Source organism: Pseudophryne corroboree, chromosome 12 (assembly GCF_028390025.1).
Source record: "Pseudophryne corroboree isolate aPseCor3 chromosome 12, aPseCor3.hap2, whole genome shotgun sequence".
Lineage (NCBI taxonomy): Eukaryota > Metazoa > Chordata > Amphibia > Anura > Myobatrachidae > Pseudophryne > Pseudophryne corroboree.
In genome coordinates, this window is record NC_086455.1 from 66,284,120 (window position 1) to 66,298,165 (window position 14,046).

Consider the following 14,046-nt stretch of genomic DNA (forward strand, 5'->3'; position numbering starts at 1 on the left):
TCAATTTAGAGATCCGATCTGGCAGGTGGCAGGGGGCACTTTCAGTCAGGGGGGCCTGGGGTACTTACCCCTGGAGCCCCTTCTTAATCTGACTCTGGGGTTAAATTCTCTAAGGTCCCTCCATTGGAGAGATATCTCTATAGGCAGCAGCCATTTTTGAGGTAAGTTTGATGTTATTCCTCATATTCCTCCCATAAATGATGTTAATAAATCGTTTATATTTACTAAGCTCCCGATTTTAACCGATTTGGTGTTTTTTCTTCAAAGTGTCATCTCGGGAATTTACTAAACACAAGTCTCGGCAGTGATGAGGGCATTCGTATTTTTTTTGCGACACAACTTCACAAATACGAATGAATACACCATCGGTCAAACACGGCTGTTTAGGTATAGAACTCGGTAATTTACTATTCAGTCGTATTTGTAATCTCTACCGTGAAAGTGTATTTGCGGCCGTGAAAAAAAGCGAACCGTAAAAAAACACGGGAAAAAAATAGACCTGCTTTTGAGAAGTGTGTTTACATGTGTTTCAAATTCTACATTAATCACACCTGCATTTTTGGCCCTTTAAAAGGGACCCAAGCACATTTTACAAATCTCTCACTCTGAAATGGCTGCTGCCGTGTGTAGTACTGATTTTTTGTTTGCTGTGGGATACCTGAGACTGCTCCATCAGGCTAGAAGAAACCAGGGCCAGGAAACTGAACATGATCAGCAGGTTGTACAGGTGCCGCGGTGGCTGCACAGGCCTCATCTTTTTAGGGGGCGTTTAAACTTAAACGCATTGGCCGATGACCAGGTCATACAGATGTTCCGGCTAAATAGAAACAACATTTTCCGTCTGTATGACCTTGTCAAACTGGACATAGACCCTGAGACAGCACGCTCTCGCTCTCTCTCAGGCCTGCACAAACTCCTGGCTGTGTTGCACTTTATGGCTACTGACAGCTTTCAGGCTGTGACTGGTAATGTAATTGGAATCTCACAGCACACCTTTTCTAAATATTTAAATCAGGTGAGGTAAACCATACATACTCCTCTATGTCTAAGTTTAGATCTGTAATGTAATATTACACAGTCTTGTATTTCTTACTGGTAATGACACTCACCTTATATTTTTGAATGTACACTCAGGTTTTGGATGCTTTGGATCCACACATATAGATGCCTCTATCTGCTTCCCTATCCAGGAGTCGCAGTGGCATGCAGTCATGGTAGCTTTCTATGAGCTTGCTGCCATGACCAATGTGCTGGGTGCCATAGATTGCACACACGTTGAGCTGAGACCACCTAGGGGCAGGCAATATATTTATACCAATAGACATCTGGACCACTCCACTAATGTCCAGGTGGTTTGTGATGCAAATCTTAAAATTATGAGTGTTGTTGCGGGTTACCCTGGCGGCTGCCATGACTCCTTCATCCTCAGTCAGTCATCCCTCTTTGATAAATTTGAGGCCGGACAAATGCCCGATGGATGGCTGCTGGGTAAGTACCATGTTTTTTGTGTGTTAACCTCAACAGGGTCATTATGTTTACAGTTTGTTGCCTAAACCTGATTTCCTAAAGTTGGCTATATCTGTCTTTCAGGTGATGGGGGATATGGCTACTTCTTCTTGGATTCTTACTCCATTGTCCCAACCTGATTCCCCTGCTGAACACAATTACAATAATGCACATAAGTCCACGCGTGATAGAAAGATGTTTTGGTGTACTGAAATCTAGGTTTCGGTGTCTGGATAAGTCTGCTGGGCTTTTGTTGTATAGTCCCTCAAAGATGACTAGGATTGTGTTCTGCTGCTGTTTTCTTCATAACATGTGTTTGCAGCAACATCTGGCACATGTTGAGGAGGAGGAGGATGATGTTGGTGATGAAGAAAACAGTCAGCAAGTAGAGGTGTTAGAAACATCTGGCAACAGTGTGAGTACAGATGTAGGGAGTCAGGTAAGGCAAGAACTGATCCTGCATAATTTTTGCGGTAAGTGTTTTTTTGTGTATATTTTCTATATAAACAATTACGGTATCAAATGTCATTACAATATAAATGTAGCTCTTGCTCACTACAAATATAGTTATCTGATTGTAGTGTATGTACTCTATATGTGTTTTTGTCTATCTGTTGTGTAGCAGTTACCTTTACAAATGCATATTTTTTTATTTTATATTTTTTTTATAAAACAAAAACATTTGTATCTTGTGATGTGAATGTTTCCCACAATGATAATTTTGGGTTAAGTATGCCATAACAAATTATCACTTGTTTGTTTTTTGGTTGTGTTTGTGTTGTGTTTCTTTGTAAGCTGTGTTTCAATTTGTGTATGCTACTGACCCTTACATAATGGACATTGAGTAATGACTGCCATTTTGCTTAGCCCACTTTGGCTAACAGCAATCCTAAACAATATGTAGTACTGAATTATGTATGTGATGCTGTAATGCTTCATGTTAGGCATGTTGTTTAAAGTTAATCAGTACCATTTTCGTGTTACACTGACAGTCAATAACAAATTAAACATTGCACATATAGCATTTTAGAAATGTATTACCTTAAACACTTTTTGGGTGTGTCCCACAATTCAATAATGTTGTCATATGGTGGGGAATAGTGTATATACAGCTGCAGGGTTGCTAATTTCTTAGGGGGTTGTTTGCTGGCTACAGAGGTTTGGGATGGAACATTGGACCGTGTTCTGCTGGATGTTCGAACTGGGGAGGTAACTGGGGTCTGGCTAGGTGTGGTTGTCCCTGAGCTTGATCCTTGTTGCTGTGATGCCAACAAATTAATGTTTTGGCTCAGGTTGTTCAGGCTTGCTTGATTATTTGGGACAGGCTTTCGGTGATTAGCTGATTGTTTTGTATGATTTGAAAGAGGGCTTGTTGATGGCGGTGTTGCTCATCCATTATGAGCTGAAAGCTATCTATAAGTCGGCTGTTGTCTGCTCTCATCTGCTCCATAGTATTGGCCACTCTGCCAAGTTGCACATTCAGTCTGCCTGTGTTTCTACTGAGTCTAGGTAGATGATGGGGCAGACTGGACAGATATTGGCTGTGTGTACGCAGACATGCATGGTTTTGTGCCTGTTGTGTGGCCCAACTGTCCCAAAACGTTTGGTCAATTTGTGGCTGGGGTGGTGTTGGGCTCAATTGGGGGTGGGGGATGTTTGGGGTGGTGGAGTTATGTCAGCCGGCGTGGTTGGTTGGTTATTATTAATTGCTTGCAGGTGGAGTGTGAATGTTTGCTGCAAGTCTGTTTCCTGCTGGGGATCCTGGGGCATGATGTCTGCATCTGTATGGGGTTGAAGACAACAACAATTGAGTAAGTGTTGGTCTTCTGGTTGGTTACAGATTTATATAAACATGCTTGACTTATTAATATGCATGTTGAACATTAAAAAAAAAAGAGTATGGGCACCAATAATCATTTACCTAAATGTTATTACAAAATATGTTGCTTCTTATTAAAACAATTCATTAAAACAATTATTCTGTTTTCTTTGTGTTCGCAGAATATGTGTCACCAATTATTTTTTACCTGCATCGCCAGCATCCACAGCTCTTGGCAGTGTGGTTTGTGTCCTGGCTGTGCTGGCTTTCTTTCGTACTGTTAAAATATGAAGATTGTGTTTATGTACATTATACTCTCAGTACATATTTGGAAACAATAACATTTTGTGATGTGGACATATGAAGAACATTATGATAAAAGTAACACACTTTTGGAATACTTTTCTGGGTGACTTCATTGTGTGTGTATAGTATAATGAGGAACCAATAAAACCAACAAATCCATACACCAAGGTGTTTATTTTACAATAATAAATAAATATCCAACCATGGATGATTTAACAATAAGAATATTCTTCTCTAACTGAATACATTAGTAATGTGAAAACTAACTAACAATACCAACAAATGAACACACATTACATTAACAATAATGTTGCAGCTCCAATAAAAACAGTTGGCATACAAAGGCCTATCAACACCAACATCCATTATCCATTTAAAAAAACCCAAAATGGACTAAACATTTATGAAAACACGTGACTCACACTGAATTAAAAGACCCATAAAAAAAAATCACCATATAGGACACATCCACAAATATACAAAACCAGAACAGGATAAATTGAGGATGCAAAAGGGCCAGGTAAACTCCAAAATTCACAGTACAAAGGTAAAAACATAACTCATTTAAAAAAAAAAAACATCACACAATAATTTACACACTTTCATTAATTAAATACACAATTATCTACAATACATTTCACACAACTAAGGCCAAAGCACATATGTAAACTCACAATAAATATACAAAACGTAACTCACCATCCTGCCTCGGACAATCCGAATCCCGGACATTAGTCGCACCAACCACTTCTGGCGGAATAAGGGACCACACAGGCTCCTCCTACTCACGATACAACGCTCTAAAGGGCTGGCCACCCCCTGTTTGTCTGGCTGACTTTGCCTCCTTGGCCATCTTAGCCTTGAAACAGCGCTTGATGTTGTAGAATCTCTTGCGACACGTGTCCTCGGTCCTCCTCACCACACTCTCATTGTTAACTGCTGCTACTACCTTCCCCCACAGAACATTTTTCCTGCGTGAAGGAACCTTGGCTGCATCATGGCCAAACAGCTGACGATGATGGCGCATCAGCTCCCTCACCAATGCAACATTCTCTGCATAGCTGAACTTCACATTGCGCCCCCTCTTTGTAGTGGTGCGTGGCTGCGGAGCCACAGCACCATCGCTGTCACTCTCACTCGAGGCCGCAGCAGCAACCTCACCCTCCTCCTCCACCTCACTCACCTCCTCCCTCTCACTCACCTCCTCCCTCTCACTCACCTCCTCCCTCTCACTCACCTCCACCCTCTCACTCACCTCCACCCTCTCACTCACCTCCTCCCTCTCACTCACCTCTGACTGGGACATATTACTGACAAACAACAAAGAACACTGAGAAATAATAAAACACAAAACACACTCCTCTACTACCACTACACACCACACACCACACACACACACACACACACACACACACACACACACACACACACACACACACACACACACACACACACACGCACACAATGACAATAGACTAAAAAAAAAGACAAACACAAAAAATTTAACAAACTTTAAATAAACTACACAACAAGTATGACAAGACTACTTACACACACAGTACAGCACTCAGCAATCGCAAAAATACACCACAAATCCACCAAAAACTCCAAACAACTCTCCTACACCAAACACCACTTCCTCTCACCTCTCCACTAGCTAAACCCGCGAGGTTCGTTCGGTTTGGGGTGGTTTTATAGTAATAAGTACAGACACTCCTCCATAACAAAACCAACCAATCAATCACGGACGAGTGACAAAAACGAAAGTTAGGAGAAAAAAAAGCGGCCGGGAGCGGAAAAACACTGCCGACATCTTAAAAATACAAATTTGTAAAAAAACCACAAAAAACACGGCCGCAATATACAAGTCGGCCGCATTCTATCTTGAAAAAAATACAAATGACATCGACATCGAAAAATATGAAAAAAAAAAAAAATACGACACCATAGTAAATGAGGCGTAACAAATTCAAAATGTCGCAAATTCACACATTCGATGTCAGTCGTGATTCATCTCCCACCAAATCAACACAAATACTATTCTTAGTAAATGTACCCCCTGGGGGTAAATTTACTAAGGTGGGAGTTTTTTTTAGAACTGGTGATGTTGACCATAGCAACCAATCAGATTCTACTTAACATTTGTCTAGCTGCTTCTAGAAGATAATAGATACAATCTGATTGGTTGCTATGGGCAACATCACCAGTTCTAAAAATCTCCCACCTTAGTAAATTTACCCCCTGGTCTCTAATATGGAGTGGTACTGATCCTGACTAATTTCATATCTATTATGGTACTTTGTGTTCCCATAAAGCCTTTCCCTAACATTGAGTCAAGTATTTAGGTTTAGGCACTAAGGGGGGAGGGTTTGGGTTAGGCTGCAGAAAGGGGGGTTGTTAGGTTTAGGCACTAAGGGGGGTGGTTAGGGTTAGGCATCAGTAAGGGAGGGTAAGAAGTGTAAAATCTCACCTCAACCCTGTCGGGATCATGTTCATTGGGATGCTGGCGTCGGTATTGTTACCGCCGGCATCCCATCCTCCAGGATCGCATACCAATCCCTCATCAAGGGCTATTTGTATGAGGAGGTTTGATAAAGCCTCACAGCTTGCTGCTTCATGTAGGTTAAAGCAATTGAGGAGAGCTGGATGATACAAGGCATGACATGACAGAAGGTAAGGAGTGTTAGGGTGTATTAGTGTACTACAGTATGTATATATTCTAATAAATACAGTGTGCAAAACTTTTGTGTAAAACATTATAACCTGTATCTCTATTATAAAGAAGGTTCATAAAGAAATAGAGGAATGTGTTTATAAAGAGCCAGTTTTCGTAGATATACTGTTTATTTTGGGTGATTAGAAGGTCACATTTGAGGAAATCACTGAAGGAATCTGGTTACATGGGAAATCAGATATAATGAAATGAGCCCTCAATAAACTCCAAAGAATGAATTAAATAAATAAATAAATAAATAAATAAATAAAAACAATTGTAAAAACTGATGACATATCCTATGGCTTTGGGTTGGTCAATCAAATTACCAGAGAAATAGCTGGAGCAGAACCACCGTTTTAGCTGCCATGGGAACTGTCCCATACAGTGATTGATGAGGTCACACTCGGGTAGATGGATACATAAGGGACAGAAGTCAAAATAAGTGAAATTAGAAAGAGGAGGAAAGTCAGTGAAGGACAGGTGAGTAATGACAGACATGTAAATTTGTGTTCTATTGGATTATTGGCAATTTGTGTAATTTATGACTGGAATATAATATGGAAATGTTTTTTTAACATGAGATACTGTATACTGGGTAATATTTATAAGTACTTTGTATTTTTTTTTTTCAATCTGTAATACTAATTTATTGAATATCAATCATACAACTATATAATTATTCATCAGAATTTCCCTTGCTAATTCCACACAGTGTCTTGGTTATAATTGAACCCATAATGTCAGTTCTGTGAGGCAGCAATACTAACCTCTGTGCCAACATGCTGCCTGTTTGAACTTACATTGTAATTACTAAATGATATTTATATGTGTGAAGTTGCAGATTAGGGCAGGTTGTGCACGGCTGGATGGTAGAAGCTAATTAACAAAGTCAATGAGCCGCTCAATATTAAAACTGTTCAGTGTGGTATATTTTGTTGTCATTCATCATGCTGACATAGGAATGTGGACAGTGGCGTAAATGTGGGATGCAGTCGGAATCCTTGTGTACAGGAGACCAATGCCGGAATCACGACGCCCGCTGATAAACCGACAGCTGGCATCCCGACACCCATGGCCGCAACTAGGGGTGGCTAAGGGGGCATGCGCCCCAGGTGCAGAATCTGAGAGGGTGCAGAGATGGGTACTCTGCCTCCACTCCTTCCTCTCAGCCCTAAGGGGCTACCTTCTGCCTGGTCCAAGAACCCTCACTGTAGTTTTCCGCTCCCCAGCACCACCAATGAAATTCCCCCCTCCCCGGTAAGTAGAATGCTAATGAATGAGGCAGGGGTGGTGACCAAGGACTCTCCAATCCCCTCTAATTTCCCAAGCGCTGGTCGATGGCCGCTCACACACTCATGTGCCTGTGTAAGCGATGTTTGCCCCCAGGCCTCTTCCCCAGTGCCTCCCCCTTCCAGCAGAGGAGGACAGGGTCCTAAGAAGCTATCTACTGCTGGGTCCTAGTACCCTCGCTGCAGGTCCCCGATCCCCAATACCACCAATGTGGACTCCTGGGAAACCAACCCCCCCCCCCCTGCAACTAGAACAATTATGATTGGGGTGCGGGTGGCCGTTCACACACTCCCGTACTTCTGTAAACTATGTCTGCCCCCGGCCCTGTTCCTCAGGGCCTCCCCCTTTACTGCACGGCAGCTCCACCAGAGGGGGACATGGCAAGAGGAAGCGGCAGCAGCCAATAATTAGTCTGGTCACTGAGTTGTGGGGTCTCTATATGCCAGGACAGCTGCTGCCTCCCAAAGTGTTGTCCTAGGTCCCAACTTGCATGCAGGGCTTTGTAGTCCTACAGCAGTTGGCCAGTTGGAGTCCCCCCCCCCCCCCAGGGTGTGTGATACAGTGATTGCATGGCTTATATCAGGTATATAACACTAGCCAGTTATAGGGACTCCTCTCTGCAGCCAGGATAACACACATTGTGTGTGTCCCCCTCCCCAGAAGGTTAGTACTTATCCTCTTTAATTGATTGTAGGTCCTTCCTGGCATACTGGGCTTTGTAGTCCTACAGCAGTTGGACAGTCAGAGTCCCCCACAATACTGTATCTGAGGTGCATGTTAGTTTTCTTGTGTTCCTATCCATTTTCCTAGAGAATGTGTACTGGATGCACCCTGACAATGCTGGTTGTCAGTTTGCCAACTGTTCATTCCTGTGTTTTTGACATGGTTCCAAAGTGTGTGTGTGTGTGTATGCATGGGGGGCACCAAATTACTGCCTTGCCCCGGTTGTCAAAAATCCTAGTTTCGGCCCTGCCGACACCCTCCCTTTCTTCCCACTTGGTTGGTGGGTCCACGCCACAAGCCGAGTGGGAATAGAACCTGTGGCAAGTAAAACTCACCAATGGGCCGAAGCGTGGCAAGCACAGCGAGCCCATGAGGGAAATTTTGCCTTGCTGCCGGTATTCCGACAGATGGGATGCCACTTTCAGGATACTGACAGCCAGCATCCCATATGCTGGGATATCGTATGTATCCCGTAATGTAGATATGAATGGCTTTCAACATATCAACAATTATCATGATGACACATGAAATAATGACATGAATGGGCTGTAGACAGCACTTCTCTGGCAAGGAAGGCATTAGCATTTCTATAATGGTCCAGGGGGGCCCCTCACCATACACATTGCACTCATATTTTAATACTTACCTCTCCGAAGTCCAGCATTGGGCGCTGCAGCCGCAGCAAAAATCACAACCGAAATGACCACAGTGTAGTAGTGATTTTGGTCTCTGGAACATGACGGGCGCCATGTTTCCGGAGACCTGTGCATACGCAGTAGACTTCGGCTCGATGCTGGAGATTATTGCACTGTGTCGAGGAGGGGGCCCACCTGAAGTCTGAACAGGGGCCCCCTCCTCGACACAGCGCAGTAATGTTAAACTACCCCTGAGTGTAGGGGTGACTTACCTGGTACAGTGGATCTGATGGCTCCTATGGTGTCTTCCAGGCTGAGTATACTCATGGGGGTGTGGTATTGAAAATCGACAGTAACTAGGTCGACAATGTCTAGGTCGACCACTATTGGTCGACAGTAACTAGGTCGACAGGGTGTCTAGGTCGACAGGGTCTTTAGGTTGACATGTTCTAGGTCGACAGGTCAAAAGGTCGACATGAGTTTTGAATGTTATTTTGGTGTCGTTTTCTTCGTAGAGTGACCGGGTACCCCAATTAGTGCACCACGTCCCCTCGCATGGCTCGCTTTGCTCGCCATGCTTCGGGCATGGTGCCTTCACACTGCTACCGCTTCGCTCGGCACAGATTACCGTTCCAATCGTAGTCCACGTGGATCGTTAAGTATGAAAAGGTTCAAAAAAAGAAAAAAATTGTGAAAAACTCATGTCGACTTTTTGACCTGTCGACCTAGAACATGTCAACCTAAAGACCCTGTCGACCTAGACACCCTGTCGACCTAGTTACTGTCAACCAACAGTGGTCGACCTAGACATTGTCGACCTAGTTACTGTCGACTTTCAGTCCGGATCCCGTGTGAGGAGAGGCACCTGGGGAACCTGGTTTCTCCACTATTTTTTTTTTTCTTGCTTTCCATTATTATTTACATATGGACAAATATGTGCCGTACTTTTTACTGACTCTAGGGAAAGCTGGGTACACACTGAAGCGATGTTGCACCAAAATGCCGTTTTGGTGCGACATATCGCTTACATTGCACATTGGGCCTGGCTCAGAGTTGTACGCTTTGCCAATGTTCACGCATGTTAGCAATTATCAGTAGACTGCACATATGTCAAGGTGCAGCCACTTGCAAATAGTGATTGACAGGAAGTGATCATTTGGAGGTGTTAAAAGGGAGTGGTTGCAAAAATGCAGGTGTGTCATGGACGTTTTAAGGGCATGTATCTGCCATTAAGGGCATTACGGTGTGTGGCATACTATATCACGGGCATTGTGATATGTGGTATAATGTCTCAGGGGCATTGCAGTGTGGCATAATGTAAAACGGGCATTGCGGCATGTGTCACAGGCATTACGGTGTATGGTATACTATATCACGGGCATTGTGATATGTGGTATAATGTCTCAGGGTCATTGCAGTGTGTGGCATAATGTATCACGGACATTGCGGTGTGTGTCATAATGTGTCAGGCATTACGGTGTGTTGTATACTATATCACGGGCATTGTGGTATGTGGTATAATGTCTCAGGGTCATTGCAGTGTGGCATAATGTATAACTGGCATTGCGGCAGGGCCGTAACTACGTGTGTGCCAAGTGGGCTTGGCACATAGCGCAGTTGCCCTGAGGGCGTACGGCCAGCTGCATGTAATGAGTCAAAGTCTGCCTCTGAAGTCTGCGCCGTGCGCCGCCGCGCTGTGGAGGAGAGCTACAGCGCCGGGCAGGTGAGAAGAAGGAGGAGGAGGGAGGGGGACTGGAGCCGCAGCAGCGCTATTTCATTGGTAGTAAGCGCCGCTGCAGCATCCCCCTCTCCTTCCGTATTGGCTGCCCGGCGCTGCTGTGGATGCTGGGATGCGGTTCCTCCATCCTAGCATCCACAGCAGCGCCGGGCAGCCAATACGGAAGGAGAGGGGGATGCTGCAGCGGCGCTTACTACCAATGAAATAGCGCCGCTGCGGCTCCAGTCCCCCTCCCTCCTCCTCCTTCTCACCTGCTTGCACCGAGGGAGCTGCACGAGGAGCCTGTCAGCGGGGAGATGGTAAGTATGTATCTCTCTCTCTCTCTCTCTCTCTCTCTCTCTCTCTCTCAGGGGGACACCGTCTGCCATAATGTGTAAAAAGGGGGCCTGGCTGCCGCAATGTGTAAAAAGGGGGACTGGCTGCCGCAATGTGTAAAAAGGGGGGATGGCTGCCGCAATGTGTAAAAAGGGGGACTGGCTGCCGCAATGTGTAAAAATGGGGACTGGCTGCCGCAATGTGTAAAAAGGGGGACTGGCTGCCGTAATGTGTAAAAAGGGGAACTGGCTGCCGCAATGTGTAAAAAGGGGGACTGGCTGCCGCAATGTGTAAAAAGGGGGCCTGGCTGCCGCAATGTGTAAAAAGGGGGCCTGGCTGCCGCTATGTGTAAAAAGGGGGCCTGGCTGCCGCAATGTGTAAAAATGGGGACTGGCTGCCGCAATGTGTAAAAATGGGGACTGGCTGCCGCAATGTGTAAAAATGGGGACTGGCTGCCGTAATGTGTAAAAAGGGGGACTGGCTGCCGCAATGTGTAAAAAGGGGGACTGGCTGCCACTATGTGTAAAAAGGGTGACTGGCTGCCGCAATGTGTAAAAATGGGGACTGGCTGCCGCAATGTGTAAAAATGGGGACTGGCTGCCGCAATGTGTAAAAAGGGGGACTGGCTGCTGCAATGTGTAAAAAGGGGGACTGGCTGCCGCAATGTGTAAAAAGGGGGCCTGGCTGCCGCTATGTGTAAAAAGGGGGACTGGCTGCCGCAATGTGTAAAAATGGGGCCTGGCTGCTGCAATGTGTAAAAATGGGGACTTGCTGCCGCAATGTGTAAAAAGGGGGACTGGCTGCCGCAATGTGTAAAAAGGGGGACTGGCTGCCACAATGTGTAAAAAGGGGGACTGGCTGCCGCAATGTGTATAAAGGGGAACACCGTCTGCCGTAATGTGTAAAAACAGGGACGCTGTCTGCTGTAATGTGTAAAAAGGGGACGCTGTCTGCCGTAATGTTAAAAAAGGGGACGCTGTCTGCTGTAATGTGTAAAAAAGGGGACGCTGTCTGCCGCAATGTGTAAAAAGGGAGATGCTGTCTGCCACAATGTGTAAAAAGGGGGACTGGCTGCCGCAATGTGTTAGGGAGATTGTCTGCTGTAATGTGTAAAAAGGGGGACGCTGTCTGCTGTAATGGATAAAAGGGGCTCTACCTGGTGTAGTGGCGCTACTGTGCAGCGTAATTTGAATAATGTAGACTACTGTGCACCGTAGTATGAATTGCTATTATTTTGTGGCCATGCCCCTTCCCCATGAAGTCACGCCCCTATATATTTTTCGCGCGCCTATGGCACGCACTGCCCCTATCTTACATGGGGGGGCGCCACTGTCGTTTCTTGCACACAGCGCTAAAATGCCTAGTTACGGCACTGCATTGCGGTATGTGTCAGGCATTACTGTGTGTTGTATACTATATCACGGGCATTGTGGTATGTGGTATAATGTCTCAGGGTCATTGCAGTGTGTGTCATAATGTGTCACAGGCAGGGTATGTGCTATAATCTATCAGGGGCATTGCAGTGTGTAGCATAATGTATAACGGGCATTACGATTCCTGTCGTCATGTGTCACAGGCATTACGGTGTGTGGCATAATGTGTCACAGGCATTACGGTGTGTGGCATAATGTGTCAAAGACATTGTATGTGCTATAATGTATCAGGGGCATTGCAGTGTGTAGCATAATGTATAACGGGCATTGTGATTCCTGTCGTCATGTGTCACAGGCATTGCGGTGTGTGGCATAATGTGTCACAGGCATTACGGTGAGTGGCATAATGTGTCGGGGGCATTATGGTGTGTGCATATTGTGTCATGTGCATTATTGTGTGTGGCATAATCTCTTAGGGCCATTGCAGTATGTGGCATAATGTATACTGGGCATTACTATAAGGAGGAAAAATGACAAATAATGTAAGGGGCATGAATCAGGATTATTTTTCTTTCCTGTGGTGGCCAACGTATGGGCGTGCAGGTTGCAAAACTGGGGTTTAAGGAAGTCTTTTCCTGCAATGCCACGCCCCTTTGTGCAAAGCCACGCTCATCCCAACGAAGCCACACCCCCTTTTTGTGACGCGCGCCTTCGTGCGCGCATGTTTATCCCTTTAATAGTGCCAATTATGGGGGATGGGGGGGGCGCCAAAGAATTTTTTGGCTTGGGGGAGAAAAACTTCTAGTTACGCCACTGTATGCGCTGTCTGTTTTGTTGCTGTCGATGTTACTGTTGTCTGACGTGTGCACTGTCGGTCTTTGTTATGTTGGTCTGTTGACCTTTTCGGTGTTTTACATGTCTATATATTATTTTTGTCTAAGGTTTATCTTTCGGTATTTCACAACTGTCTGACTGGTGTGTGTCTATCTTCTGTTGTCAGTCTTTTTACTGTCTGCATTGTGTCGGTCGGCGTGTCATCCGGAACCCGACTCTGACACCAACTGATCTGCCAGTTAGACTGTAAGAAAAAGAACCATGGTGTTGAGTTAAGTGCAAATTGCAGAGTGAAATTCAATGTTAGCAAATGAGTCCGGAGGGAGACAGGGGTGGTCATTCCGAGTTGTTCGCTAGCTGCTTTCATCGCAGCGCAGGGATCAGGCAAAAAAACGGCAGTTCTGCGCATGCATATGCGGCGCAATGCGCATGCGCGTCGTACTATTACAACAAGTGATGTAGTTTCACACAAGGTCTAGTGAAGCTTTTCAGCCGCACTGCTGGACGCAGAGTGATTGACAGGAAGTGGGCGTTTCTGGGTGTCAACTGACCGTTTTCAGGGAGTGAGCGGAAAAACGCAGGCGTGCCAGGAAAAATGCAGGTGTGGCTGGGGAAACGTAGGCGTGGCTGTCCGAATGCAGGACGTGTTCGTGACGTCAAAACAGGAACTGAATAGTCTGAAGTGATCGCAAGCGCTGAGTAGGTCTGGAGCTACTCTGAAGCTGCACAAAATTATTCTGTAGCCGCTCTGCGATCCTTTCGTTCGCACTTCTGCTAAGCTAAAATACACT

The 14,046-nt window shown here is 45.2% G+C and overlaps 1 long non-coding RNA gene across 1 annotated transcript in view; it reads right to left on the reverse strand.

Moving 5' to 3' along the window:
* Nucleotides 1–2,552: 2,552 nt before the first annotated feature.
* LOC134980132 (uncharacterized) overlaps nt 2,553–14,046 on the reverse strand; it is a 163,226-nt gene continuing 151,732 nt past the window's right edge. Inside the window, exons 2-3 of the long non-coding RNA XR_010190333.1 lie at nt 3,534–3,602; nt 2,553–3,287 (exon numbers count right to left, since the gene is read on the reverse strand). This is a non-coding gene — a long non-coding RNA (uncharacterized LOC134980132). The remainder of the gene's footprint in view (nt 3,288–3,533; nt 3,603–14,046) is intronic.